This window comes from Mus caroli, chromosome 3 (genome assembly GCF_900094665.2).
Source record: "Mus caroli chromosome 3, CAROLI_EIJ_v1.1, whole genome shotgun sequence".
Classification (NCBI taxonomy): Eukaryota; Metazoa; Chordata; class Mammalia; order Rodentia; family Muridae; genus Mus; species Mus caroli.
The window spans coordinates 14,908,045-14,914,760 of NC_034572.1; the positions used below are offsets into that span (position 1 = coordinate 14,908,045).

General features: G+C 42.6%; 1 pseudogene; it reads right to left on the reverse strand.

Annotated features, from left to right (window-relative positions):
• Positions 1 to 5,212: 5,212 nt before the first annotated feature.
• Positions 5,213 to 6,322, reverse strand: LOC110291042 (annotated as a pseudogene).
• Between the last annotated feature and the right edge of the window lie 394 nt (positions 6,323 to 6,716).

A 6,716-nucleotide genomic window follows, 5' to 3' on the forward strand; every position in this document is an offset into this window, starting at 1 on the left:
AGAGCCTGGTCGTGGACTTCCTGTCCTCCAGGATGGTGAAAAATCAGGTTTCGTTTTCATTGTTTAAGCCACCTAGTCCATGACCACACGAAAATAAATGACATTTTTATGGAAGTTGTCATAGTATCTTTTCTTAAATATTTTAAGAACAAAATTCTTCAAATAGCTTTGCCAACATCCCTAGTGGGATGTAGACCTTTGAAATGTCAGTTGGCAACTGGTATACTGTACACCTGACTTTGTTTCTTCATAGCTGGGTAACCTGGACGAAATTGAAACCTACATTCCACATCAACTCTCTCCAGCACAGAAAAATTTCCTGGGTAAAGGACTACTAGACTAAGAGCCAAGAATAAGAGTGTGAACAACATGAGCTATAGATGAGCATTAGTGTTTGGGGTCTTTTTTTTTCCATTAGATATTTTTTTATTTACATTTTCAAATGCTATCCCGAAAGTTCCCTGTACCTAAAGTCGGGGTCTTATGAAATATTAAGCACTCACCTTAGCATCCCCTAGAACACCATCAGGAATGCTCTACAGGGATTTTTCCTTGGCTGAGGAGCTTCTCAAAAGCCAGACGCAGATCTTTCTGCTAAGAAATTTGGGGCACTGCAGCTCCCTCCTTTTGGGCCAAGAAAAGTACAATAATAGCTTCCTTTGTTTGTGCTTCTTCCAGAAACTTTGCTTTTGTGCCTCTAATCCTTTATCCCTGAGCCCTGCTGGGAAGTAGGAATTATTATCCACATTACAGAGATGAATAAGCAGAGGGCCAGAATGGGTAAGTTGGCTCACATCTTCCAGCAGGTATGTGGGAAGAGCTAGAACTCTCTCATCTCCCCTTCTCCTTATCACTCAGGCCTCCCAAGGGCAGTCCCGTGGTTTGGAAGGAACAGACCCAATAGATGTGTCAGGCTTTCAGGATGCCTCTTTCCTCATCATTAACCACAAGGTGTGATGATAAAAAATGTCACACCATTTGTGCTTGCCCTACAAGAGAAGACTCCAGCAGTTGGCTTAGCATAGAATGCTAATCATTCTGCTGCTCACAACCACATTCCTTCTTTAATATGAATTCTCTTCCTCTTATGTATAAACCATGCTGGGCAGCTCATTCTGTCCAGCAACTACCAGAAGGGGCAGTGGTTACAAGCCACTAACAAATGTGCTTTACAGAGACCCTTAGAACAGATCCCAATCTCCCTGATCCATCTCTCTCTCCTCCAAAAGGCTTGCAATGCCTCATTCTGTCGTAGGAATACGTGGCTGTTTGTGCCTCACGCTGGTTTCTAAATTAATATTTTCTGTATAGAAAGCTGATAATTAGTGTGTACCTTCGCTAAAATTTCAAACCAACTATTTGAAATGGAAAGGAAGCAGAAAGCACCTTGTAAATTCTATGCATAATGAAGTAAAGAACAAGCATGCACAAGGAAGCCAGATGATTACTCTGCACAGTGTGATTCTTTTATCTTAGAAGACAAAACAGAAGGAGCTGATTAGTACTCAGCCTTGGGTGAAAGGCTAGTTTCTCTTTCTTCCCTTTGCTTTTTGGTAGGGTCTTTGCAGCCGTATTGCAAGTCACAACATTTTGCAAAGTTTTTGTTGTTGTTGTTGGTTTTCTCCAGGTAATTCTGCTATGTGATTGATTGTCTTTAGGAAGTATTCTTCAGCTGTTACATATGTGCCCAACAGAATACCCTACACCAGGCTCTGACCACTGGACTCCAGTAGACAGAGAGTACTAGGAACCAAATATTTACCTTGCTCTAGTCCCTGTGCTGGAGGTAAAAACAAAGAAGAAAAAGAATCTCTACTACTCTTAAGATGTCCACTGCTCATGGAGGAAGACACGTGAACAAAGTACATTTGTGACATTGAAAGACCCACAACTTGAGGACTCCCCCACGTTCTGACTCAGGAGAGGCGACACCCCAAATCACTCATGAGAAATAGTCTTGATGCAAACTGCAAGAGGACTTTTATTCCAGGCACACTCTGGAGCCCACAGTCGCACACCATGCACGGGTAGAGAACTGTGTGGGCTCCGAGTAACTGGGAGAGGGGGTATTTAAAGGAAAAAAACACAACCCAAGGGGGTAGGGAGGCCGTTATTGGAAAATACCGAGAATACCAGTGAAAAGTCACAATGGGGTACAAAAAAATAACAAGGGAAGACTCCCTGGTTCTCAAGATTGTTCTCAAGATTTTAATCTAACTTTTGTGGTTGGCTAGTTCCTGGATCAGAGTCACTGAACCAGCTTGTGTAATTACCTGTTCTGTGGTCAGCCAGTTCTCAGAACAGGCTACTTCAGGGACCAACTATTTTTCTTTCTTGGCTCCAACATGGTCTAGGGGGCCAAACTTAAAATTTCTACCTTACAATATGCGATCTATGTATAGGCAAAGAGGAAGACCTCTGCCATGGGAAGGAGGCAGGTAAGGATATAAAAAGGTCTCTTTGGAGCAGTAGAAGATAATAACGAAGATGAGACAAGGAAAAGACAAGCACTAGAACGGGGGCTATTCCAGAGACGCAGCCTCAGATTGGAAGATGCAAGACTAAGGGAAATCAGCCCGGGTTCCAGGAAGTGCAATTTCCTGCAGCACATGAAGATGTGAAGGAGTTCAGAGGAAGACAACCCGAGAGGTAAAGCATGAACAGTCATCAGAGGCCAACTCTCTGGGGCCTGGCCAGTGAGGACTTTAAGTGGGAATAGCTGATTCTGACTTCAGAAAGTATACTCAATCAGTCTGGATTATTTGATGGATGGCAGATAAATTGGTGATGGTAATAAGCATGTCCTGTGCTGAGTGCAGGAGGCACAAGGCTGAGGACTGAAGGACAGCAACGCTCTGTAGAAATCTTCAAGTGAATTCAGGCCATCTAGAAGCAACCAAGGTGCTTGAGAACCTGTCAATCAAAAGGTTGTGATCTGCCTCCCTAGATCCAAATCCCAGCTGTGAGTCATTATGGATATAACTAGGCAAGCCAAGTAACACTCTGCATGTTGGTTTATTCATAAAAGAAAGGACAGCTTGCTCCTTTTAGTTATTGCTGTGAGGATTAAATGAGTTGATACATACCTTTGGAACATGCCAAGACCTTTGATAAGTGGTAATTCTCATTGTATGAACTATGGTATGTGTAGGACACAGGAGTTAGAACTTGGTGGGGCAGGACAAGATGGCCAAAGGAATCTCATTTTTTGCCTTGGACAGTGAGGCAGATGGTAAGCACAGGAGGGAACAGTGAACAAGGAAGATAAGATTTATTTGGAAGCTATTGAGAGTGGAAAGCCTAGGGGACATTGTGATAGAAATGTCCTTCTTGCCACTGTCACAAGAGTGAGTTCTGAAGACCAGAATGAAAATCCGAGAGCTAGAATTCTCAGGAAGCAACTGAAGCTGGGAAAAGCCTAGATGTAATGGGTGGCTGAAGGAAGAGGTCGGCACTCGGGAGACTGAGCTGGGATAGATGGAGTATAGCCGAGGAAGCAAGAAAGAACAGAGCCCTGACTCCATGGGCGAGTAGTCAGAAATGTAATGTGAGGCAGAGGAAGGCTGTGGAATGAGAAAAAGGCTGACAGCCGCTGGGTTTGGCAATATGCCAATGTTTGCTGATTGAACTATCGCAGTCTGGAGAACAGCAAAGGTAAAGTTAGTTCACAGGGAAACTTTGATATAGGAGTTGGGAAAACAGGATTTGGAGAACTAAAAAAGAAAGGATAAAGAAAGTACAGAGAAGGTAGCTGCTGAAATAACTCCTTCCCTGGGGGCCAGGAAGCAAAGGGGAGGGGCTCCACCTCTGAGTGCTGGGTGCCTCTCACCTGATCCTGATACCTGCAGCTCAGAGAAAGGGCCCTAAGGAGCTGAGAGTCCCAGAGGGAACCTGCTTTAGTGGAGCTGCTGCTGCCCTGTAAGTGAGGAAGATGAGCTCAAAAGAACTAAGTTGAACCTCTGCACTGAGAACCCGAGGGCAGTTCGGGGTTGGGGGTGGTGCAGGAAATGAGAGATTGGCATGCAGCATTGTTACTGAGTCATGCTAACACCCACAGCAAGCAAACAGGAAACAGAAGCCGGTTCTCACCCTTCTAGCTTTTCAGTCTCCCTGGAGTGTCCTTTATCAGCAAAACAATAGCAGCCAGGTGATGTCAGAGAAAAGTAGCCTGCAGGCTCCAGGGTCTGGCAGTGGACACTGGAAAGGTGGCTTGAGACAGTGTGATTTGTCAATCTAGTTTTAATGTTTTGGAGGAAAGCAATGGACTGAGAATCTGAAATGTAGACAGCGATTATGGACTGTTTTCTTCCAAAAATACTGACTCCCTGCACCAGCCTGACATGCTTATATGTTTTGAAAACCTCGTGAGAGGTTTTTGTTTTGTTTTGTTTTTTGATGGGCAGTTGGCATCAGGCTGCCAGTGCTGTCAGCCCAACTAGGACAAGGGTACTTGGGTCAAGTCCCTGTTGTCGAGGTGTTAGAAGACACTTCTGAGTGATCTGTTGATGTAAAGGATGGAAGTTAGTAACATTGGATGTGTGTATGCAGGCTTCCAGGAGGCACCGTGTAGACTTTCCAGGTCAACTATTTCTTTTAAAGCAAACCCATTCAGTGAGCCCAGAAATGCTCAGGCGTCACATTCCCCATCAACACACAGAGAGAAATACGAGTTTGTGCAGACACATAGGAACACATGCACACTCCTAGGGAAAAGGGATAAAAAAGTGAATAAATAAGTGCAATCACTTGTCTAGTGACCCACTCCAACTGTCTGAGTTTTAAAATATTATTTATTAATATTGTAGTTTTTTATTTTAATTGAGAAATTTACTTAAAGGATTCATTCCCCAAACTGCAGTTGTTAGAATTGGTAATTAAAACACAAAACAACAACAACAAAAACACACCAGTATTTAGGTGGCCTTTGTTCTAAAGAAAGGACATTCTGCTGAGAATAGCAATTTGTCCACTGAAACAGCAGCATCCTGAAGGAGGTGAGTTACTGGAAAGAACACTAGGTTAGAAGGTAACTGAGCTTTTTTTTGTTTTAATTATCTCATAAATCTTTATTAAGAAGGAACCTGTATCAGCATTTCTTTGTAAACAATGACAGATAATCAAGGGAAACACATCAGGGATTATGTAGACAGTAACTCACATTATCCCTTATATAAGCAATGTACTACAGTATTTAAGGAACTTTTAACCCTTATTAAGCAATCACTTTTGCATACACTGCCTTCTCTTTATCTTTCTGTGCCTTTATCATTTGTTTAACTCTAAGCAATTCTGCCGGGATAGCTTTATCTCCTGGGCTATCTCCTGCGCTGTCTTAGGACCAGCCACTCCTTGATCATACCACCTTAATCCTTGCCATCCTGGATTTTTGGGATACTGCTTTGGTGTTTGACAGGTGCATTTCAGGAACCTCCAAACATCTGTCGGTTGCCCCATGCCAATCTGACACCTTCAATTTACAGGCACACAGCACACAGCCTAAGGCTACAGGCTGCAGTCTGGATGAACCTGCTTTCTCAATAATAACCTTTGAACTATCCAAGCACCTTAAACCCTTCGCAGTGTTTTAATAGACACATCCCAGTTCTGAGACTTGAATTTCCAATGTTTTCTAAGTCTTCAGATATTAATAAAATTTTATCTCCATATTTTAAATCTGTACCTGCATCCTCAGTGAAATCTGTATGACTATCGTCAGAGCCATCTTTGTGGGTCATCCCCTTCTTTCCGTCCTCCACATTCTGCAATAACACACAGTTTGACAGGTTGTCACTCCTCGGTTCTACATTTTCTAGCATCCTTGCCACACCCAGTCCTTTAATTACTTGACCAAACACAACATGTTTCCCATCCAAATGAGGAGTCAGAACTGTTGTGATAAAGAACTGAGAACCATTTTCATTGGGGTCAGCATTTGCCATGCTCAGCAAACCCTCCTGATCATGCTTATAATGAAATTTTTTATCTTCAACTTTTTCACCATAAATACTTTCTCCATCTGTCCCATTCTGATCTGAGATGTTTCCACCCTGAATCATAAATTTCTTAATGATTTGGTAGACAGGTCATTTAAAATGGAGAGGTTTCCCAGTTCTGGATTCAATGCTTTTTTTCTCCTACATACAATGCACAATTTTTTTTCTACAGTTTTGAGAACAATATATGCAAACAATTCTAAAATGATTTGGCCAGTTCCCTCCTCACCAATGTCTACATCAAAGAAGAACAGCAGGTTCTTGGGGTTGGACGGCTTGGCTGCTGGGGATGGGTTTAGCTTCTTCACTGAAGGTGCTGGGAACCTCATTGGCAAGAGGGCCTCAAAACCACTGCCCCTCTCCTGGGCTGGATTCCTGCAGCTCTGTGGGTGTGAGTGTGCTTGCTCGTGCATGTGTGTGCACTTAGGTTAGTGTGTGTATGTGCTTATATATTCATGAAGATTGTGAGCACAGTGTGTGCATTTGCCCACACATGTAGAAATCAGAGATCAACAATGGATGTCTTTCTTGATTGATCTGTAGCTCACTGTTTTGGAAACCAAAGACCATTTTACTAGAGTTTGAGAGGAAAACAATGTACAATTGAAGATAAAATAAAATAAAATAAAATAGAACAACAACAAAATCTTATGACCCTAAAGTTCAAAGAGGTTTAGGAAAGTTAAATAATAGAGCAAAGAAAAGGAGATGTGAGATATGAAA